Source organism: Ceratotherium simum, chromosome 34 (genome assembly GCF_057802395.1).
Source record: "Ceratotherium simum simum isolate JZ-2026a chromosome 34, ASM5780239v1, whole genome shotgun sequence".
Taxonomy (NCBI): Eukaryota; Metazoa; Chordata; class Mammalia; order Perissodactyla; family Rhinocerotidae; genus Ceratotherium; species Ceratotherium simum.
This window is the reverse complement of record NC_141933.1, coordinates 3,694,038-3,718,129: the sequence shown is the minus strand read 5'-3', so window position 1 is coordinate 3,718,129 and position 24,092 is coordinate 3,694,038. Positions and strand designations below refer to the sequence as shown.

The window sequence follows — 24,092 nt, the reverse complement described above, 5'->3', positions numbered from 1 at the left end:
TGTGAAAGGGCTTTTCTGAGACAATCCAGGAAATGTGACGACGGATGGGTTCCAGACTCCACTGAGGGACCACGCTGAATGCTCAGGTGGGACAGAGGCACTGGGTCTCATCAGAAAGACACCATGCTTTTGAGAAATGCAGAAGCACGTGAAAAGATGCCCAACATCACTAGTCATTTTGCAAATCAACACCATAATGAGATACCACCTCACATCCATTAGGACGGCTGCTATCAAAAAATAAAATAACAAGCGTTGGCAAGGATGAGGAGAAATCAGAACTTTGTGCACTGCTGGTGGGAAAGTAAAAAGGTGCAGCTGCTATGGAAAACAGTATGGTGGTGCCCCCAAAAAATTAAACATATAATTTCCCTTTGATCCAACAATTCCATTCCTGGGTATATACTCAAAAGAACTGAAAGCAGGGGCTCGAACAAATATTTGTACACCCATGTTCATATCAGCATTATTCAGAACAGTTAAAATGTGGAAGCAACCCAAGTGTCCATTGACAGATGAATGGACAAGCCAAAAGTGGTCTATCCATACAGTGGAATATTATGCAGCCTTAAAAAGGAAGGAGATTCTGACACATGCTACAATATAGATGAGCCTTGAGAATGTTATGCTGAGTGAAATAAGCCAGACACAAAAGGATAAATACTGTATGATTCCATTTATAATAGGTCCCTAGAGACAGAAAGTAGAATGGAGGTTGCCAGGGGCTGGTGGTGGTGGGGAATGGGGAGTTAACGTTTAATGGGGACAGAGTTTCAGTTTTGCAAGATGAAAAGAATTCTGGAGATGGATGGTGGTGATGGTTGCACATTATGAATGTACTTAACACCATAGAACTGTACACTTAGAAATGGTTAAGACGGTAAATTTTGTTACTGTGTATTTTACACCACAATTAAAAATATAATAAAAAATGTAATTGTAAAAAAAAAAGGAGAGGATAGACGGACTGAATGCAGGTTGTAATTTCTTGAAGGCCAGCTCTCCACGTGGGTCTTCCTAAATCCTTGATGTTGTCCCTACTTTTCTCAAAAACCCTAGTGGCTCCCCACTGCCCAGGGCCTTAATGCAACTTAAAAGGCCCTAGAAGACCTGCTCCTCCTTCCCATTTGTCTAGAACATCTGCCATCTCCCAGAATGTTCTAGAACACACAGAGCCCTTTCCTGGTCCAGGCAGGGCCTCTGTCCTCACCACCCGCTCTGCTTGGCCTGAGCCCTCCCCTCATCTCCAGGTTTCAGCCTAAATCTCACCACCTCTGGGGCCCTTTCCTGACCATCCCATGGACAAAGGCCCCATCCTCGCTGTTCCTCTGTCACAGCATCCGAGCTTGTGCACGTGTGTGAGTGTGTGCACCCTCACGTGTGTGAGTGTGTGCACGTCAGTGTCCTGGGGCTGCGGTAACAAATGACCACAAACCGGGTGACTTAAAACACGTCTATTCTCTCTCAGTTCAGGAGACCAGACGTCTGAGATCAGGGTGTTGCAAGGTGTCTGCAGAGGCTCTAGGGGAGGGTCCTTCCTGCCACTTCCAGCTTCGGGGGCTCCAGGCGTCCCTGGGCTGTGGCTGCGTCCCTCCAGCCTCTGCCTCTGTCTTCACACAGCCTCCCGTCTGTGTGTCTCTCTTCTCTTATAAGGACACTCGTGATGGCATTTAGGGTCCACCTGGCTAATCCAGGACCGTCTTCCCACGTCGAGATCCTTAATCACATCTGCAAAGACCTTTTTTCCTTATAAGATGGCATTAGGATCTTTGGGTGGCCGTTATTTGGCCAACCACAGTGTGTGTGAAAGAGAGAGTGTGTGCATGTATGTATATGTGCGTGCGTGTGTGTGTACCAGTTTCCCTCCACACCGTCACACACGTTCCCATCACGGTGTTTGTCGACTTGTTTACCGTCCCCCCAGCACACCGGCTCCGGGAGGGCAGGGCCTCGGCTCCCCCATTCTTTGCCGAGTCCTTCCACTGGCACACAATTTACGCTTAATACAGGTTTTCCAAATGAACACTCTGCACTGGAACCAGGTAGCAAGCACCCAGCCCTTTCAGGTAAACCAGAAGGTCACAGTTAGCTTGACTAGACCCCGGTGTGCCCGCAGGGGAGCGGGCCCCTGGTCCTTTGTTTATGATTCACAGATGGGAGCCGGTGGGGTCTGCGCTTGCATGGATGCTGCCCTGTGCTCGTAGGGCCAGGACAGAGAGGAAGACAGGGCCCTGTGATTGCGCCTGGCACCCTGCAACCCTACACCCCTTACCCCTGCACCCCTAAACTCTGGGCAGCCCAGGAAATACCAAGGAGAGGCCACCTTGGCCCCCAGGCCAGCCTCGAGTGGGCCAGTGAGTCTACTGTGGGCCAGGCTGAGTCCTGTCTGGGGTCCGTGAGCCACCAGTCTGCTTCCCCCCGACCCGGGCCTGCGGAGCCCAGGGCCCTCAGGGGCTTGCCCAAGTGACTTGCAGGTAACCTCTCCCTGCCCAGCAGGAGGAAGCTGGAAGGCACCCTCGGGCCAGCTGGCAGCCCACGGTGGGCTGTGAGGCACAAGGCAATTTGGGGCCAATTTTCTCCTGCAAAGAAGTTGATCCCATAATCTGGTAAACACACTAATCATCACCACACTGCTCTGAGCGGGAGCGTCTGTGCTCTGGGTCCGGGGGGAACGTGCTGGCATAGGACGGGACTGCTGGCTGCCGGCACGGAGAACGTGCTGCCAGGAAGGGAAACCCCCAGAGCCGGCCAGAGGAGAGACAGCTCCGGGTTGCTGGGGCCCGGGCTCCGTGCTGGACGCGCCGCCCGTGCAGTCACTGAATCCTACCCCCACACACCGGCCCGGCCCCACTTACAGATGAGGACACTCGGGCTGCAGGAGGGGCTCAGCCCAGGGTCACCCTGCTGACGGTCACTGGTGAGCGGGGATCCTAGAGAGTCAGCCTGACCCTCCCCTCCCCCGACCCGGCCTCCTCTCTGTGAAGCAAAGAATGAACCCGGGCGGCTCAGAACAAAGGGAAAACGACTCGATCTGCTGGGAGATGCTCCACTGAATCCAAGGAGGCCTTGTTTTGTTCAGTCTGCCTAGAGTTTCCTGTACAATAACAATAATAAATCTGAATAATTAGCAGCATAGGCAACGGGAAGGTTTCCTAGAAAAATCTCTATTTCTGGCTGCTACAGACTGACCCAAATTCGTATGTTGAAGTCCTAACCCCCGAGCGACGGTGTGTGAGGGTGGAGCCCTCACAAATGGGATTAGTGCCCTTACAGCAGAGGCCCCAGAGGGCTCCCTCACCCCTCTGCCATGTTGGAATTGCACAAAGCTGAGGCCCGAGCCCTGACTCGGGAGCACAGACGTGTGCTGGAGAAGGGGGCCTGCTGCGGGCAGGGGTGGGAGGCGGGGTGCACACCAGGTCAGGCCCACACTGCAGTCTTCTTCTTGGAGACCCACCCTCCTGGCCCCGCCTCGCTCCTCCAGCCTCAGCAGACCTGCCCCCCTGCGCACACAGAGCTGCCCCTCCTGCTGGAGGTCAGGGAGGAGGTCGAGCGGGCCCAGGGGAGGATGCTGCCCCGTCCTCCTCCCACAGAGCACTCTCGAGTCTGGACTCTGGAGGCCTGTGCGAGCCGCCTAACCTCTGAAAGCCTCAGTGTCTTCATCTGTAGAATGGGCACAAGAATGACAGTCCGATAGCACAAGTGACCAGCATCCCACCCAGGACTTGGAGACGGAAGAACCTCTTTGCTCCAGTTATGAAATTTCAGACAGCTAAGGTCGTGTCCTGGCCATTCCCGAATGAAAAGTAACAACAGATAACATACAGAATTTTTTTTTAACAATGAGTTTTCCTGTGATGCATTTCTCCTAAAAGTGCTTAAATTTGTCCACTAGGATCCAGTACAAGGCCCTTCTAGGTCAACGGCGGAGACTCACCACTTGCTCTCCTTACAGAGCACAGAGACCGCAGGTCCCGGCCTCCCCTGCGGTGAGGAATGGCCACGAGACTTGATTCTTGTCAACGGAACATGAGTGGAAGCGATGTGTGCCCAGGAGAGCTGGCTGCCCATTGGGAGCATCCAGTTGGGACTTCAGAGGAGCAAGAAATAAACTTCCATTGTTCCATTATTCATTCTGGGGCCTGTTTGTTACTGCATCTAGCATTTCCACAGCTGACACAGGTCTAACGCGGCTAAGCTCTGGGAAGGGCACCACGACCCCTGGGTGAGCGTCTGCACTAGGGATTGTCATCGGGTCTCACTCCCGGGTGACTAAGTTCAGACTCTTCCCTGGGAGTTCCTGGGGCTGGGGAGAAGGTCGCAGGGGACCAGACGCCAGGATGGGGAAGATCAGGACAGGGGCTGGGGGCCGCTGTATGTCGCCAGTATTCCTTAGGGAAGCCGCATTTCACAGGCTTTTCCAGCTGGGTGGATTTACAAGGTTTTGCCATCAGGGTCTCTTTAAAAGGAAAGCAGACAAAACCATCCCAATACGTCCTGTATCTTGCTCGATGGAAAGCCATTCTGAGCAGCAACTGGCAATCAGGCTGGCTTCCAGGTAGATTTTCTTGGCTGAAAATACCGTGAGCCTTATCACTTTGATTTTTCCATTCAATTTGAATTTCAATCCACTATTGTGGCACTGGGGGGAAATGACCAGGATGGAGACAGTGAGTGAATAAAGCAGCGAGTTAGTGACAAAGGGGCACCCAGCGGTAACTCCAAGCGAACGGTGACACACTGGATTGCCACTTGGGAACCGCTTTTGTGAATGGAGTTATAGTTCTGGGGGATTTGTGGGGACGGTAACTCAGACCTTCTAACTGCAACTGAGGTGAAGCCAAGACGTGTCCCCTTGTACCCACACCAGCTGAGAACGGAAGCGGCTGCCGTTTCCGTCACCTTCCCTGACACCTCCCCTCGTCTTCTGGGAAACAGTAAGTGACACAAACAGGGCACGCATTTCCTGGAGATTTATCTACTCCTGAGTCTCACCCGCTGAAGGTGGCTAAGAATGACAAAGGTCCTTAGAGAGCCCAGGAATAAAGCCGCGGCATCCCTCAGCTTGAGAGTTGTAATCTTGCCGGTTTAGTTCCTTTTAATTAGGCAAGGGATACAGGTTTAGAAAAGGTTACATTCCAGAAGAGCTGAATCCCCTGACTCACCTGACACCCGTCTCCTCCTCCCAGGCGGCCCCTTGTGGTGTGGAGCCGTCCAGACCTCTTACACACACATTTATGTTCCCTGGGGAAATTCAGAGTATTGGAGAATAAGATAGTATTTTTGCATACTTTAAAAAAACAGGATAAATATTATCCTCCTGTAGCGATTGTTCTAAAACCTGTGTTTGTCATTTGGGGATACCCACGTCTTGGGGACCGCTTTGCGTCTGGACATACATACTCTCCTCTTTCTTTTTAACTTCTGCGTAGTTTTTGTTCCTCTGACAAGGATTCCTGGAGCACCTGCCACGGGCCAGGTGCCTTCTGTCGCAGGTGAGCAGGAACGACAGTCTTCGCTCTCTTGGAGCTCACAGGCCGTGGGGGGAAGACTGACCAACAATAAGATGTGAATAGAAACTACGCCATGTGCTAGGGAGGGCTGGGAATAAATACAAAGCAGATTAGAGGGCATGGGGGCCTCTGGGGGCCTCTGAGCTGGGGTTTGGGGGCGTAGGAGGAGGCAGCGGGATGTGGGCACCCCTCTGCCTCACCCCTACCGCCAGGCTGCTGGGGTCTTTCCCATCTTTTCTCCATTTCAAAGAGTGCTGCCGAGAACCTGCCTGTTTCTGTGAGGGGCACGTCCGCCCGTGGGGACAGGTCTCCGCACACAGCACTTCCAGGCCCCCTGCCTTGGCTGAACCAAGGACCACGTGCAGTGGGCAGGGCGCACTGTGATCTGCCTCAGAGCTCGAGAAACAGGCTGTGGCTCGCCCGAGGTCTATCGGCAAAGCCTTATTGTTCAAAAAGTTTTTAAAAAGAGTCAAGAACATTGTTTTCCTTTTTTTAAAAAAATAAATTAAAAAAAAATTGTGGTAATGTCACGTAACACAAAATTTGCCATTTTAACCATTTCTAAGTGTACAGTTAGTTCAGTGGCATTAAGCACATTCACACTGTTGTGCAACCATCACCTCCATCCATCTCCCCAAACTGAAACTCTGTCCCCATTAAACACTGACTCCCCATCCGCCTCCCCCAGCCCCTGACCCCCACCTTCCTACCGTCTGTCTGTGGATTTGACTCCTCTAGGGGCCTCATATGAGTGGAGTCACACAGTGCTCCTTTCCTTTTGCCTCAACTTCACAACTCCTGGTACCTGTCCCTCCGTTTCCTGACGCTTCCCAGCTTAGACGCGGGGGCAATGGCGAGAACTGAGAGGGACCCCCATCCCAGGGCAGGGTCTGCAGCCCCTCCTCCAGGTCAGCTCCTGCCCTGGGCAAGGTGGGCAAGGTGGTGATGTTCCCCTTCCTGCTGTAAGTGAGAGAGGAAGGTTGACCTCCGAAGGTGCACCTTTCTAGGGAGATTCCCAGAGACAGGCTTCATCTAAGCAAAGCTGGAGAGAGGACGATCAGAACCCATGCCCAGACCTGCCGGCCAAACCTCCCAGTCCCTGATGCCCCGTTTCCTGTGATCATTCAACTAATTCCCCCGTCAGGCACTGACCCAGCAAACAATAGCCCGTGCCTTGTCCCAAGACCAGCACCTGTGTCTTGATAAACAAATGAGGAAGGAGGTGACTCTCCCTTTGAGGTGACCCCAGCCCAGCCCGACGACGGAGAAGCAGGCAGTTCATCAAAAGGTCAGCACGAGAGCACCCTACAGGCGCGGACCGAGTGGACAAGGTCTGTCCTGCTGGACACGGAATTCTGGCGTGGGTGGGCTGAGGCAGGGCGTATGGAGAGGGGCCACAGGGCTGGCCACGGGGGCTGCTGGGCACACAGCCTGTTCTCAAAAAAAAAAAACCAAACCAGTACACCAAATCAGGCCACTCCATTTGGAAGGCTCATTAAAAAACAATCCCGGGAAATTAACTGACAACAAACAAAATTTCTTCCTGGAACAGATGAGGCCAGGCCGGCCATGGGATGGAAACCGACCGCTGATGACCCCACTCGGGTGCTGCAGGGGCTGGATGGCTGCCTTAACGGCAAGGTCATGATGAGCGCGCCCGCCACCAGGCCCCCGGGCTGAGTCACCTCGTGCTCAGTGACCGACACGTCCCAGTCTCGCCTCACGCCAGGAAGAGGCAGCAGAGCCCTGGGGGGGCGGGGGCCTAGCACCAGGCGGCCAGGCTCCCCGCCGGACCTCAGGCCACCTTCCCTGCCCCAGGAGGACACACAGTGATCAAGAGCCACAGACCTGGAGCTGGACTCGGGTCCAAGTCCTGCCCCAACACTCCCTCTTAAAGTCACACTCGCCAAGCCTCAATTGCGTGGTGTGCAAAAGGATGTTCTGTTACCCTTCCCCTGAGACGGGGGAGGGAGGGAGAAAGGAGGTCCTGGCACTCAGCAGACAGAGGGTGCTGGTGTTATTATTCCCAGCACTGTGAGGACCCCAGCCACTCGCTGAGATGCTGGCGTTTCTGGTCTCCCGGGCTGCTGGGCCTCCCTGAACCAGGCCAATGAGTTTCAGGCTGGAGAGACTGTTTTCCCTCTGGCCAGAAAGATGAGTCCATCAGGCTGTTTCAGACATGACCTTGCCCTGCATGGCGGGTCAAAGGCCCCAGGACCTCATTTCCCAAGCACATTGTTCTGGACGGAATGTGTGCATTATCCCCAAGTTACTCTGTGGAAGCTCTGACTCCCAAGGTGACAGTATTTGGCAGTAGGGCCTTTGGGAGGTGATTAGGGTTAGATGGGGTCAAGGGTGGAACCTCTGGGATGGGATTAGTGTCCTGATAAGAAAAGGGGATGCCAGAGCTCTCTCTCTGCCTTGTGAGGACACAGTGAGAAGGTGGCTGTCTGCACACCAGGAAGAGAGGCCTCACCAGGAACCGAACCAGCTGGCACCTTGATCTTGGCCTCCTCAGCCTCCAGAACTGTGAGAAATCAATGCCTGTTGTTTAAGCCCCTAGTCTATGGTAATTTACTATAGCAGCCTGAGTTGACTGAGACACACGCTCATTATGACATGTTTGGGGCCCCCCTCAAACCAAGGTCCAACCAAGCCCCTTACTCTCAAAATTAATGGTACAGTGTGGCCACAGCTCATCTTTCCTGACACACATCATCCCCCCTCCCAGCTCTGCCTGGTTCAGCCAGGAGCTTCAGTCCTCCCTCGGTCCCTCCTGTTCCCAAATTCATGTGTTCACTCCTGCCCTCCCTTTGAAAATACGGATGGAGCAAACAGTATTCTTGCTCTCTGCTTAGGCACGCTTGAGCACAGGGCTGTGTGTGGTGAGGAGATGGATTGTAACTCCACGCTCTTTGGGGAGAAAGACCAGCTCTGATTCATCTCTGTTTTCCCCAGCCACTAGCTCAAGGCCTGGCCCTACACAATAGTTGCTCAAAATAAGTCTGTAGATATATAACCCAGATATACAACAGGATCCCATGTGGTCCAGTCTGTGCCTAAAACGATTTTCAAAAAATTACAGTCCAGCTACCAAATGGATAGTAATAGAATTTCCAGTCCTTAATGGAACTTCTCCAACTGTTGAAAGGGATCTAACCTAAAGCACCAAGCAACATCCTTCAGTAGCCCCACCTCCTACAACCTGTGTATAAACACGAGCCCTCGGCGTCTCTTCAAGCCTTGCCTCCGCCCCTCCATCCCTTTTTTTCCTGCCAGCTCTGCCCAAAGCTCCTTCTTTCCTCAGTTTCTTTGGTCCTGACTCTCCCCTTCTTCTAGAATCTGCATCACAAAGGAGACCAAATTGGGGAAGACTCCCCCTCCACTTTGGCAGGAGGGCGAGTGGGAAGCAACAAGTTGCATCCTCAACTGATTGACTGACTAACAGGACGAATGGATGAATGAAAGGATGCTGGACAGATGACAGCATTACTTTCTACATGTCGTTAAAAGTAAGCGCTTTTCTCAGTGCTCTCGACAACCGCAACGTGGAGGTTCGGGGCCACCATTTGGATTCCCAGATGCTTGACTATTTTCTGTTGAACTCTAAGGGAGGACTCCAAGGACTGAGCTCCACTCTCAGTCCTCGTGGCCAAGCAGGCTGACCCAGCCCACCGCCTCCAGGGACAGCATGTGACCCAGCCTGGCCCCTCAGCACCTTCCCCTGGCCTAGTCAGTCATTGGCTCAGGGATGGATCTGTGACCCAAGGCAGGCCAACGAGATGCTCTCTCTCTGCTGGGTTTTCTTGATTGACAGGATGCGAAACTGGAGCTGCTAGAGACTGTAGCCACCACTTGTGTGGGGAGAACCCGCTCGAGAAAGAAGCTGACACAGAGGAAACCAGAACTGAGAGAGGGAGCAAGATCCTGGGAACATCGTTGAGCACCTGGATCCAGCTGAGCCTGAAGCCAAATATGTTTGGGATTTTCAGTTACTCGAATCAATAAATTCCCTCAGCATGCTGAGCCAGCTTGTATTGAGTTCTGTCAGTTGTACAGAAAGTTCTGGAATAACACAGTTGGGGAGCACTGAGGAGATGGGTCACCCTTGCTTTGCTTCCATCCTTAACCAACTCCCCTTGATGCTGAAAGACCCTGTTCCCCTCACCTCCTCCAGGAAGCCCCACAAGGATCATCCAACCAGTTACAACCTTGGCCTTTCATGGACATTCAATCCGCTTAGTCAGTGCCTCCCCTCAAGTGCTGAACTGTTTCACCCTCTCATGGCGGACCTCTGGGCCAGGTGCTAGGATCCACCTTGGAGAGACACGGCAGGGGACACCGCAGCCCTCGAATCTGAGCTCTGGGTTCAAGCCCCATCCTCCCCGTGAGAACTGTGCTGGCCTGTCCTCACATCCCGTCCTCATGGTCCTTCTTGCCACGCCCGCCAGTGGTCACCTGGATCCTCCAGCCCCTGGTCCTCCTTGGCTCTCCCATCTCGTCTCAGCCTCTCCCAGAGCCCTTCAACTCCAGGGTCAACAGGCCCAAGTGTCCCCTTAATGAAAACCTTCCGACTCTCCTGCCTTTGGAGGATAAGGCTGCCGACCCCCTCGGACACACTGTTTCTGCCTCCTCTGCCTGTGTCTACTTCCAATCTGTCACGAAATTCAGCTTCAGCCTCAGAGCTCACTGTGGCCACTGGCTTCAATAGGTCCATTGTCTCAATCCAATAATGGCCTCGATAAAGGGACTACTTTTATCCCCAGTGCACAGACAGGAGCACCGAGGCCCAGCCAGGTGAAGGTCGTGCCCAGAGTCACGCAGGAGCAAGGCCACACAGGCTCCCTCCACCCCCTTGGGAAGGCACAGCCTTTCAAGGTGTGGTCCCGCCTCCCTTGGGTCAGCTCGTGTGATGTCACAGCCCTGGGAGAAGCCCCCACCTCACCATCCTCCATCTCCCACCTCTCAAGGCCTTGCCCCTTGGTTAGCTGTGTGCTGGGCAAGACGCTTTACGTGGAAGTCTCCTTTCGTGCTCACACCAGCGCTGGGAGGCCAGTTCTCTTGCTCTCCCCAACCCCACAAAGCCTTCCCCAACCCTCCGGCCCACCATGGCGCCTCCCTGGCTGGTCCCCTTACTCCACCCCTCATTCCAGGCTGTGTGGTGGAGAAATTCACAGTGTGGGCTCTGAAGCAGCTGCCTGCCTGGGCCACAGCCTGGCTCTGCCACTCACTCGCTGTGTGTCTGCAGGCAAGTGAGTCCCCCTCTCTGTGCCCCAGCCTCCTTGTGCAGAAAAAGAAGCTGATAGGAATATTTAAACTAAACTGAGCCCTAAGCGAGTTCATGCACGTGAAATCCCGACAATGGAGCCTGGCACACAGGAAGAGCTCAAGAAACGCGAGCACTTCCCACTGTTACTGTCATGGCCGCTGTTTCTGTTCTTTGCAGTCAGCATACGCTGTCCAGCAGCACTGCTGGTGCATTTGAGTTCTGTCTCCACAGGCCGTGGCTGGGTCCTCTCTCTCCTGCTTCTTCCGCCAGGCTGAGCACAAAATGGTCATTTACCAAGTGCTCACTGAACGCCTGCAGATTCAACCAAGGCTGGGTCAGCAGTTTAGATAAACATAGAATTACCATATGACCCAGTGAGTCCACGCCTACGTATATACCCAGAAAACTGAAAACAGGATTCAAACAGACACACGTACACCAACGGTCATAGCAGCATCATTCATGATAGCCGAAACGGAGACACAACCCACGTGTCCATCAACTGATGAACGGGTAAACAAAACGAGGGAATCTCATTTGGCCATAGAAGGAATGAAGCGCTGACACAGGCTACAACATGGATGAACCCAAAACATCAGGCTACAAGAAAGGAGCCAGGCACAAAAGGCCACATATTGTAGGATTCCATGTCTATGAAATGCCCAGAACAGGCAAATCAATAGAGACAGAAAATGGGTTAGTGGTTGCCTGCGGCTGGTGGGGGGAATGTGGGAGTGACGGCTAATGGGGATGGAGTTTCCTTTAGGGATGATGAGAATGTTCCGGAACTAGATAGAGGTGGTGGTTGCACCACATTGTGAATGTACTAAACATCAAGGATGGTGTACTTGGTTAAAATGGTAAATTTTATGGGTGTGCATATTTTACCACAGTAAAAAGAGACACATGCAATGAAAAAAGTACATGTGGATACACATGTGACAAAATGTTTCTCTAACAGACACATATAAAGAAATAAAAATCTGAGAAGATAAACCTCGTTACAGTAACCCTGTCTCCTGGCGGCATCCCCTGATTCTTCCTTTGGCTTCTCTGTATTCCCAATTTTATCTGTGTGGACACAATTTACCCCAACCACAAAGAAATAAAACTAACGTAAAAACAGATCACCAGGCATATATGGGGGCAGAATTTACTCTAAATCCCTAAAATTTCTCTAGAGAAGGGGCACACATTCCTCTATAAACTCCTTGAGATTTGAGTGGGCATTGAGAGAGAATTCTGGAACCTCACATGGCAGGGCTGGCTTGTTTTGGTCGTCTCTGATGCAAGTCAGTCAACCTTTTCAAGTTTCTGGCCCTGATGGGTCCGAGGGAGGGGGTCTTGGAGAGAGGAACCCCATCTCCAACATGGAAGGTTCCAGCATGTGCTCTCAAGACCTCTTGATGTCCTCATGGGAGTTGGCCTCCGGGCCAGGCCCAGGAATATGGCTCATTCATTCAATCGACAGACATACCCTAGTCTCCTGCTCTGTGCTAGACTCTGTTCTTCTGGGGTGCTGGGGTGACCCAGGGCACGAGATGAGGGCCCTGCCCTCCGATGGGACTCAGGTTCCAGAAGGGCTCATTCAACAAATCCTTGTGTTATCTGCACTCAACAAGTGGCCATGATGGGAAGAGAAATGCCCCTTAATAGAAGCACGTGGTTCGAGGAGGTTTACATCATTTAGAGAAGGTCTGGAAAAGGGTACGTGAGCAGAGACCTGATGTAAGGGAGCCATTGTGAGCACAAGGGGGAGAGTGTCCCTGGCAGAGGGAGGGAACGTGCAGAGGGCTGGAGGCAGGGGTCAGCCTGGATCAGCATGGAGGCCAGGAGACTTACAGTCCTGCAGGCAATGGCAAAGACCAGATTTTCCTGAAGAGTGCCAACGGGAAAGTCTCCCTGGAGCTGTGAAGGGAGCACAGACTGCGGGAGCAGGAGAGGAACCAGGGAAGCCCCCAGGCGGCAACCAGACTCGGGACCGACTTCCCATCCTAATGTGAGCATGAGCAGAGGGGCAGGAGTGTGACACACTTAGAGCACAGCGCCGGGGCCACACAGGAGCTTTGTGACTCTGAGCCTGCTGGTCTGACCCCTTTGTGCCTCAGTTTCGTCATCGGAGAAAGGGGACAAGGTTAGAACCCACGTCACAGAGTTCTGATAGGGCTTCAGTGAGTTAGTAGACATAGAGCGCTTAGTGATGCGTGGGTTAGCTGTGGGGAGGATGACGCCAAAAACACAGCAGGAATGATGTAGAGGGTGGGATGTCCAGTCTAATGTCCTTGTTTGGGGGAAATTCAGAAACTTAAGTCATTGTGTCAGGAGCCAGGCCATCAGGCGCCGGCCTGTCCCAGCATCGTCCCACTCAGGCCCAGCGAGCACCTCCTGGTTCCTGGCAGCCTGCAGCGCGGGGTGGCCACGAATGGCGGATGGTTTCTGGTTGGCTCATGGGCAGATCATTGCTCTCCCACCTTCCTTCTCTCATCCCCAACGCCATCTCTCCAAGTCCCATGCTTGACACTGGGCACCCTCCTGCCAGTGGAGCCAAGCCGGCCTTGCCCTCGCAGGGCTCACACGTGATCTCATCATGGCAGTCGCATCAGGGTGAGATTCCCGGGGCGTGAGACCACGCCTCAGGGGAGAGGGGGACCTTGTCTGGTTGAGAAGGCTCTGCATCCTTCCCACTGGCCAACGACAACAGCAATAATAATAGTAATGGATCCTCTTGAATATACTACTTAGCTCACATCGGCTTTTTCTATGTGTTTTACACATACAAACTCACTTAACCCTCATGACACTCTATGAGATAGGGGCTCTTCTTATTCTCACTTTGCAGATGAGGAAATTCAGGCACAGAGAGGTTGTGTAACTTGCCCAAGGCCACATAGCGTGTAGGTAGAGGAGTTGGGTTCGGACTCTGGCAGGCTGTCTATTGGGAGTGTGCTTTAAAGCCCTGCTCTATCCTGCTTCTCAAGGGCAATGGCCTCCAATCTGGTCTCTCTACGTCTACCTTTCTTCTCCAGCAAGGCCCAAGCCTGGTGATCAGCAGGCCATGGAAGTCCCTGTTAAAACGTCCGAGGTAGGTTGCTCCAGGGACAGAGTGAGGACCCCATGACTCGGCTCAGCATTTAAGGCCCTCCCTGACCTGGCCGCCCATCCTCTTCATCCTCCCTGCGCCTCCTGATGTTTCCCACACATTCGTACATGCTTCTGCCTCCGAGCCTTTATCCAGGATGTGCCCCCTCCCTGTGGTGCCTTCCATCATTTAACAGATACTGACTGAGTGCCTGCCATGTGCTCAGCTCTGGCTGGCCCCTTATCTCATGGAGCTTTCAGGACAGGCAGGGACAGTGACAGGTGCTGTGAGCAGGTGTCTTGGGGAACTGTTGGGGAGGCTTCCCTGAGGAGGGGCCACTAAACAGAGATCTGTGGGTGAGCTGGAGTTACCAAGGTGGAGGCAGGAGAGGGGTAATAGTCAGAGAGAGAGAGAGAGCACGCAAGCGAGCAGTGTGGGCAAGTTCTAGGGAGGAGGTGTGGAACATTCGGCAGACCAGGGAGAGAGGGCCACCTCCTCCACCCGTCCAAATAACCCATTCCTCCCTCTGTGCCCCAGCCCAGAGTCCCGATGGAGGTTTATGGGCCTCTCTCCCCCTCCTAACTTTGCCCCTCGAGGGCAGAGGCGGCCTCCATTCATCTCCATGACCCCCTAGCCCTGCTCACAGAGGGCCGAGCACAGAGGAGGTGCACTGACAAGTTTGTTATGGGAAACCAAAGGTCCAGAATAGAGGGATGTGGAAAATTTGCCGGTGGGTTGTTGGTCTTATGGCACCAAAGCAAGGAGACTATTTTCAGGACTCTACAGCATCAGATAATAACTGTGGCCTTCTGCATCCCCTTCCCCGCCCCTGCTCATTTCAACTCTATTTATTGTTGGCATGCACACACCCTAATTCTCAGGATTGACAAACTCCATCAATTAAAAGATCCTACAGGGCATTTAGCACAAGGCCTTCCTTCAGTTCATTTGCCAACCTAACCACTTGTATAATGAAACTTTCCACAAAAGGGCATCACAGACAGAGACAAATCAATGCTAAGGAGAGCCTGCTGAGCACACTGGGAGGTGGCTGATTAGGAGGGAGGGAGGGAGGGAGGGCAGGTGGAGAGGACCCAGGAGGACTCCTTTCAGGGGAATCAAGAGGCACATCAGAGAACCCTGAACCAGAAGCTTCCAATGTGGAGATCTCAGCTCACCATCCCTCCTGCAGACCTCACCCAGTGTAGACTGGGGACAGGTAGACAGCATCCCTCTTGGGTTGAGGAAGACAGTTATAAGATTATGTCTCAGTGACTCAGGATATACCCAGGGCATCAGCCAGACCCAAGCTTTGGAGTCAGCTTAGACTCAGCACTCCCTGTGGGGCCCTGGCAGGCTACCTAATCTCTCAGTTTCATCAACTGTAAAATTTGCATCTATTTCCTAGGAGTGTCCATCATTGCACACATGTTTTGAGGCATCTTTTATGCATCAGACACTGTTCTGGGCACTGGACACACAATAGGAACCAGGCCAGCAAACTCTCCAGCCTGTAGGGAGTAGGCATTCTCGTGAGGGAGAGAGGGAGACAGTAAGTCAACCATCCAACACAGGAGGTGATTCTGATGGTGAAGGAAGCACACAGCAGGAGTGTCAGAGTCAGGGGCCACCAAAGGGTGCTCAGGAGAGCCTCTTTGAGAATGTGAAATGTGAGCTGAGATCTCAGTGATGAAGTGAAGGCTAGTTTAGAACACAAGACACCGCAAGATGCTCATCCACATTGGTCCCTTCATTCCTCCACACAGAAGAGATTTCTCCACCAAGCAGACAAGCACACTCACTGAATAATAAGCTCCTGTGCCCAGGAAGGCCAAAGATGCAGAACACAGGGATGGGAAGTGAAAAGAACTAAGGAGAGGAAGTGCTGAGGCCTCCCACCAGGCTCCTTCTCTCCAGGGAGGCTCCATCCTCCTGGCTCTAAGGTTCAGCACCTGGGAGAGGTCCAGAACCCTGGAGGGATTCAGCACCAGGGAGAGATCTAGCACCCTGGAGGGATTCAGCACCACGGAGAGATCCAAAGCCCTGGAGAGATTCAGCACCATGGAGAGGTCCAGCGGTGCACATCCTTCCCTCTACTGCTCCCTGCCACTGACCAGCCATATATAGTTGCACCTACTGAAAGTGACATTCCAGGCCTTCCCTGGACCAGCCCAAGTCACCCCCAGCTCCACAACATCCAGCCACTCTCCAAATCTACCCTGAACGTTCCTGACCTCCTAAGCTTTCTCTGGAGCCCTCCCTCCTCACTTCTGCCTACAGAAACCCCACTTACCCATCAAAGCGCAGTGCCAACACCATATCTTTCATGAAGCTCTTTTTCTGATTTCTCTCGAGGCCTTCACCATACTCTGCTTTTTGCCCTCCTTCCAGACTGAGTTCCCCTAGGAACTGTGTCTGATTCACGTCTTTTCTCCCCACAGCACAGGCCAGCCCAGCACCTGGTGGGCACCCAATGGGTGCTGCAGAAATGAATGAATGAAGTTGAAAAAATGACTTGTACAATTGCTACCAATTGTTGAGAGCTCACTCTGCCAGGAACTATGCTACGTGCTTCACATACATTTTTATTTACAGTTTAAGAAACTGAGGCCAAGAGATGAGGGATTTGCCCAAGCTCACATAGTTAAGAAGTGACAGAGCCTGGATTCAAACCCAGATCACACGGCACAGCCTGTGCCCTTGACTGTGGCTCCTTTCCGTCTCTATCCAACCCAGTGCACTGCCATCTGCCAGTCCCACAGAGCCTTGAGCACAGCAGCCGTGGTCCCCTGAAGTGATTCTGAATCTTTTTTTAGCCTGAAATTGAAATCACTGATGCTTCAAATTAGAACCCCAAAATGAACGAGCCAAGACTTCAGATCTGCAATAGCTAAACCGCCCGCATCCACCTTCTCAGTAGGATTCTGGGCTTCTCCTCAGCCTGGACCACCTGTTCCCAGCCAATATGGAGGACAAAGTAAACGATTCCCTAGGTATAGGAGGGGCTATGGCTATGTGCAGGAAAGGGGTCCAGCCTCCCAGCCTTCCAGGGGCTTCCCCCAGATCAGTGGCTTCTTTAGAGCCTTGGAGAGCAAAAACCTCAGTGCTATGAGACCCAGAGAGCAAAGATCCCAAAGCTGTGAGCCTTAGAAATCAAAGACTCCAATACTATGAGACTCAGAGAGCAAAGACCCCAGTGTTATGAGCCTTAGAGAACAAAGACCCCAGTGCTATGAGCCTCGGGGAGCAAAGACCCCAATGGAGACTTGGAGGGCCAAGACTGTAAAGACAGCAGTTTACCCTGGGCATTGGCATCGTTGGAAGGCAAACAACACAAGCAGTTGAGCTCCTCTGTGCTGACTTTTATTTGCTACTAAAGGAATTTTTTCAACCATCACTGAGGAGTTGGCTAGAAGCTTAGACCTCAGCAAAGGCTGGGCAAGGGGGATGGAGAGGCGGGTCAAGATGGCCACGGCCTTCCCTCTTGCACTGACCCAGGTTCAGGCAGCCCAGGAGCAGTGAAGCTGGAGTGGGAAGCTGGCCGGGGAGTGCAGGCCTTTTCCAAAACCAGCATAGCGAGAAGCCACAAAGCTTCAGAACAGAAACACCCCATGCTCAGAGGGAACCAGGAAAGCCACTAGGCCCCGACTGTCTTTAACGTGAAGCCAACAAAACTTGACAACCGAAGTATCCACGTGACTGAAGGTCAAGAATTTGCCAGTCGCTCTAGCTTCCTGCTTATATCAGCTGGCATTTGGTCTTTAACTTAGTTACTGAATTAAATACCCATTTAAAATGATTTAAATAAGATACTGAGAATTTTAGAGGGGAAGGGAGTGGGCAGAGTTCGTAGATTGGCCATGTGGGCCACCAGCAGGGCATGTGATGAAGCCTCTCACAATATCCTGAAAGGCAAGATAGAGAAATGTGAGCTGTGTGCTGTGGCTGAACAGCGGGACTGAAAGGATGCGGGCGTCAGGGAAACCACAACAGGGCTCTGGCCTCAGTGCTGGGATTTGCGGCTAGAGGGCAAAATGGGAATCATGAATAGAAATTCCAAGATTACCTAAAAGCCAGACCCGTGCCAAAACAGAATTGAGCAGGGCAGTGAGTGCCCTGGGAGCAGAGGTTCAAGCCAAATCTGGAAGCATGCCTGCCAGAGATATCTAGGGCTTGGGGGTGGGGCGGGGAGGTGCCTGCATCAGCTGATATCCCCTCCACAGAGAGGCACCGAGAAGCTATGGCTAGTACACTCTTGGCTGGAAGTGCCCAACTGTATGTGCTTGACATGTGGCGGGTGTCCTCTGTCACTTCTCTGTGCTTGAAATGATCATGGTAACAATCACCTGTCACTATTATAATTCACTATGACATTATTACTATTTGTTCAACTAACAGTCATTGGTTTCCTCTTCTGAGTCAGGCATCATTAATGATTATGAAGGACAAGATAATGATCAACAGCAAACACTGATGGAACGCCAACTCTATGCCCAGCACCGCTGGCCCTCCACCTTCTCCCAACTAAAAAGACCAATGCTAACAGCAGCCCACATGCCCAGAGCTCAGGCAGCACACAGTTCATCTTGGGTGACTTAATTCTCACAACCACCCATTTTGCTGATGGGGACACTGAAACTCAGGAAGCATGTGCTGATTAATAACGTGCATAACGCCTGATCAGGAATAACCCTGACTTCATTTCCTCTCCTCCGTGTAATATTTAATTCTGAAGCTGGGAGATGCCAACCCGATTACTACCAGGTTGCAACAATTGTTCATACCTCCAGCTGGGATGAACGTAATGGTTTAGGTCAACGTGCGCTAGAGCCAATGTTACATTCTTCATGTTACATTTTTCAAGTCCCGTTCCCAAGTACCAGCCTAAGAAACATTTTATAAGATACTCAAATAGTCTCTGAGGAAAACACCAGGGCATCCTCTTAGCGTCCTCACTTCAATGCAAACCGAGATTATAAAACAGTTCCAGGCCATATCCAGTGCGAGCATTTAATACGAGAAAAAAGTAATTAGCAAACTCAAGCATCACTTTCCAAGGATGAAGGATATTGCTGCCTGCTTTAATTGCAAGGGAAAACCTATTTAGGGAAATTAACACAGAAACGAGATGGGCCACTTCAGGGCTAGGAAAACAATCACAAAACCATAGGATCCCCCAGCACTGCATTGGGTTGGTGAGGGATGGCCCCAGGAAAACAATTAACGCCCAGGAAGGTGTTCTCATCCTGAAAGCAAACAGCAACACCTTGGTCACGGAGGCTGAGACGCCACTCACCTGCGTGAGATGGCTTTCTTCTAAGGAATAATTTTCTATTTATGAAATTAATATTGTCATTCTGGAAAATCTGAGAAAAGTCTGAAAAAAGCGAAAATAATCACGCAAGATCCCATCACCCAGGGGTTAATATTTCCTTTCCTTTTGTTCTATGCCTATTTTGGGGGGAGGTGGTATAATTTAGATGATATTGTACAGATAATTTTGATTCTGCCCTTTTCACCTAATATAAGGTAACCCATTTCCTATTGGTATGAAAAACTTGCAAGCATAATTTTAAATGCTTTCTTACAAATCCATAGCAGATGCACGCTGTCCCCTTAGCCATTCCCTTCTAGGCTCACACCCCCTTATTTTTTTGCTACGCTGTGATCTCTGCCTGTTTTTCTGAGATCATTCCCTTAGGATGGATTCCTAGATGTACTATTCCTGGTTCAGCTTTACGGTTCTTGTTATACACTGTCACATTGATTTCTAAAAAGTTTATGGCAATTTATTCTTTTGCATAGCAACACAGGAGTGCTGTCACCAGCGACGGGCATAGTCATGAGAAAAAAAGCGTTCGCTAATTTGAAAATAAAAATTGACATCTCATTGTTTGTTTCTCCTCTTACCCTTTGCCCATTTACACATCCAGCACATCAAAGTGTCTCTCAGGAATCTCTGACCTACAGGGTACTGAATGACAGCCTGGGCTGGAATCCCAGGTTCTCCACTCACCTGCTGTGTGACTGTGAGCACGTGATTTAACCTCTCTGTGACTCAGTTTCCTCATCTGTAAAATGGGGGTAACAACATATGCTGTTTTATAGCATTCATGTGAGGGTCAGAGGGGACTGGACAACAATCAAGGGACTGGCAGACACACCCTCGATTGCTGTAAATAAGGACGTGGGCCTTTTGTCGTATTTGTTGCAAATGTTGTTTGCCCTTCGGATGTTTACCGTTTGGTTGTATTATGAGCAATTCTTGAGCTATAGGATGTTTTAGTTTGTGAAAGTAATGCAAGAAACAAAACTTAGGCTTCCAAATGGGGAAGTTGTGGAAGAAAGACAGTTCTGGTCTTAAGATGAGGAGACTGGCACAGTACCTGCCACTATTCTTTAGTTAGGATGCCGAATTATGAGGTTCAAGAAGCCAACACGGATTAGGTCAGCCAGTCATCATCTCGCCTGTCCACTGGAACCCCTGGGAGTATCACTGAAGTGTTCTAAACACCGAGGCCCAAGCTCCTGCCTCGTGATTCAGTAGGTGCGGGCTGGCAACCTGGTCTCTGTGCTTCTGAAAGGTCTGTAGGTGACTGACACCTAGCCAGGTTTCACTGGACGAGGCTGGCGGGCCAGTTTGGTGAGCCCCTGCAGAATAGCAAAGTGACATCCCAACCCCCATGTCTCCTTAATTACTCGATGCAAAACTGTCATCCACAAGCCATCTACTGCCTCCTTACCACTCCTCATAAGCGACTTCTCCTGCCCCCTCTCGTGGGGGTGAGGAGGCTTAACCAAGACGATCTCAAAGAAATAGCAGATGGGGTCTTTAACAAACAATGCTGGAAGGCTGGTTCTACCTCTAAACGCCTTTGTTTGAATTCCCTGACAAGCTCTTAGCGTTATTAAGACCAGTTTGAATTGGGTTTTCTGTTGTAACCAAAAGGGACGTGGGCCTTTATCATTCTTGGCTGGTGGGGTCCCCACCCTTACACTTGACCTGCAAGAGAGAAGAACTTGACTCTCCGGCAGCTCCCTGGGCTGTCACTGGGTTATCAGCGACGCACCTCTCTGCCAGCATCGCTCTCACTTGCAGGTCCCCACAGCGGCGCTCAGCTCCCACCACCCTGCCCACTCCCACTGCCTCCTAAAGCTCTCTGGGACAGCTCCAGTGTCATCAGCCATCCAGGGGATTCCTGCACATGGCGGGGATCTGAAAATGGTAGACACATACGGTCTACGGAGCCACCATGTTGAAATGCCCCCCTCCATGGAGCACCCACTTCTCCTTCCCCACCTCTGAGATGAATTTTTATGACAACCTAACTGGCACTCTAGGACCCACCCATCTCCTAGCTCTCAATTGGAAGACAGCCTTTTACATGCACTTTACTCAAAGCTTCTGCTTTTTGGCATGAGGGGGTGTGGTCAACAGAGAAACAATACGGATGACAAAAGAGCAGACTCCTTCCAAATTCTCAGGCAGGAGAGACATGAATTCTAGAGGGTAAGCACCCCAAGCAGAAAACCCTTCAGGACAGGAGCTGACATCAGCAAAGTGACAACGTCAGGGTGCTCTGACAACGTCCAAGAAGGAAAAATGCAGTTCTGTGGATGCTGAAGACTTTGAAGAGCGAACATTCACTTCAAAAGTTGCCCTTTGGTCACAAGGTTCAAACTGCAGCGTGCGTTTTTAAAGAGAGAATAAAAATCTGACATGCTTTGAGTTCCTTTCAAAGAGCGGAGAGAGAAGAAGCCTTGCTAGGGAGAATGGGGGGATGGGGACGATCTGCCCTCACTTGGGACAGCTTTCCACATGGGGACCCTGCACTTCACCAAGAACTCAGAAAGCCCACCGACTCCAGGGACGGTTTCTGGCCAAAACGAAGATTTGCCTGAGACACGTGAGTCGGTTTAAAGCAATCCCTCCAAGGTTGAAGCTTTTCACTGAGAACATAGAAAAATTGTCTGTTTGTAAAAACATGCACCTAATAGGCTGTAAATGATTTTCACATTCCAGTGGTGGAATCCGGTCGCTAGGAAAATGACTCAATGGAAACGCTTAGTCTTTTTAATCCAAGCATCTATAGGAGAACTCTGAGACCCATGAGGTAGCCTTGGAAATGAACTGGGAGGAACAGGGTTCCAAGGGGCCAACCCCTTGTCCCCCCTCATTGCTGTGGGACCCACGGTAAGCAGCCTTGTGGGGCCTGAGGCTGTGGAGGGCCCATTCCTCCTTCTGGTCATGTGTGACATTATAATACCAACAGAGCCTTAACGCATCCCAGAGCCAGCCATTCCTAGAATCCTGGAATTCAGAGGTTACCCAGAATATGAAACCTGTTCCAAAATGGCAAATATATTTGCATATCAGAGGTTAAAAGCAATGTCAAAGGAGGTGCTTTGAAAACAGAAGCACTTAATGCTCCTTGCTTCCACGGAGGCTTCAAACCCCCCAGCTGGCGTGCCTCCTCCACCCGGCCCAGGTGCGTGCTGTGGACACGTCCGCCAACCCAGCGCGGCTCTGCTTCCCTGGAAAGGGCTGGGCCCAGCACATGCTCCTCGGCAGTCCCACGTTTCTTTTACTGACTAGTTTATCAAGGAAACAATCCGATGCGCCAAACAACGGGGGATGCTCTTGCATCTGCAGCTCTCATTTATTATTTAAAACCAAGAACCAGGAACAGCTATGTCAATCTATTGGAGCCTCTCTCTCTCTCTCTCTCGCTCTCCAGACACACACACACACTCACACACACACACACACACACACACACACACACACGGGAAGGGGACTTACATCACAACTGCTTCCTACAGAGGATGATTCAACCCAGTCTCTGCATTTTCATGAGGTTACAAACCAAGTTAACCCATGAAACCACGGTGGGTTCCCGTCTCCATCACTCTGCTCACACAACCCATAGTTTAAATGGACACGAATCCAAATGAGCTCATTCTGCATCTGAGCCAGGCTCTGATAGGTCAATAATAATTTAAAGACATCTTTCGTCAAATAAAATGAGACCCACACAAGATACCTGGAACAGGTTAAAGCATCTTCTCCATTTTACCTGGCGCTCTCTCCTCCCATGGTGTCTTTCCTTCTGGATTTCCATCACTCTTATCGTCTTGAGAAACACTAAGGAGATCAAAATTGTAGCTCAAAAAGCACATTTGGAAGCTTAGGCATAATGGAGAGAAATGGCTTCAAGTGGCCATCTCCCCATGGCCTGGTCTCTTCCTTTACAGAACGAAATGTGTCCGGCTGACTCAATAGCGGGGACCACCTCGTGGCCAGCTGGATACCATGTATCCATTCCTTCCACCTGCATGTGGGTTTCCAGTGCAGATGAGTCAGGGTTAACGTCGAGGAATGCTTTTCTAAGAAACCTGAACTCCCAGCGAGGGCCATTTGAGCTTACTGAACCTCTTAAAAATAATTTTTCCAAAGTACAATATGTTCTTCTATTCTTAATATTTCCAAAGAGTAACACATTCCTTTGCACAACAAGATTGAAAGTAACACCTAAACCCGAAAAAGGCAGGGAGCTCGGATGGGCTGGCAACTCGGACACCTCACACACACCAATGTGGCAACTGCAGTTAAAGCTTGAAAAACATGGGCACTTGTGGGATTCTTTAAAAGAAGAGAACACTCCCTCCTTTTGAAAAGCAGGTTTTCAAAGCATTTGAACTTAAAAATTTCCTTTTTGTCCCATCAATGCCAGCCTCCCCTCTTGCCCATGCTCCTTGGTCTTTGAAGGCCGTTATCCATCCGACAGGCCAGTTACTGCAACTTACAAATCAATGAACTCTTAGCCACCAACGTTACAGACCTCACGCAAGCAAGAGCCACAGTACAGAGCTTTCCAACCTGCCCTTGTGGCACAAGAGTGGGTGACAGCTCCTCTTGGTGTCTATTCATACAGTCCCGACGAAAGCACCCATAGATCCAGGCCTGTCCCCGACATCATGGCAACCACACTTCTCTTCCTTCTACCTTCTCCTTCGAGACCAATGGCCAAGTTCCACATACATTTCCACCCTTCAAAGAATTATAGCCAAGGCCTCAAAGACAACCCACACAAGTCCACAGGAAATGGCATCCACTGGGTGGAAATAACCAAATGACACCAGTCCACAGCAGTCTCCATGAGCATCCCCAAGTCTGGCCCAATGGCCATGCTGCCAAGACGACGGACCTCAACTCTAAGAGAGTCAGCGCTCT

At 51.2% G+C, this 24,092-nt stretch overlaps 1 protein-coding gene across 1 annotated transcript in view; it reads right to left on the bottom strand.

Annotated features, from left to right (window-relative positions):
• The window catches only part of SHANK2 (SH3 and multiple ankyrin repeat domains 2), a 576,539-nt gene that overhangs the window by 141,027 nt on the left and 411,420 nt on the right, over positions 1 to 24,092 (bottom strand). The gene's annotated exons all lie outside the window — the stretch shown is intronic.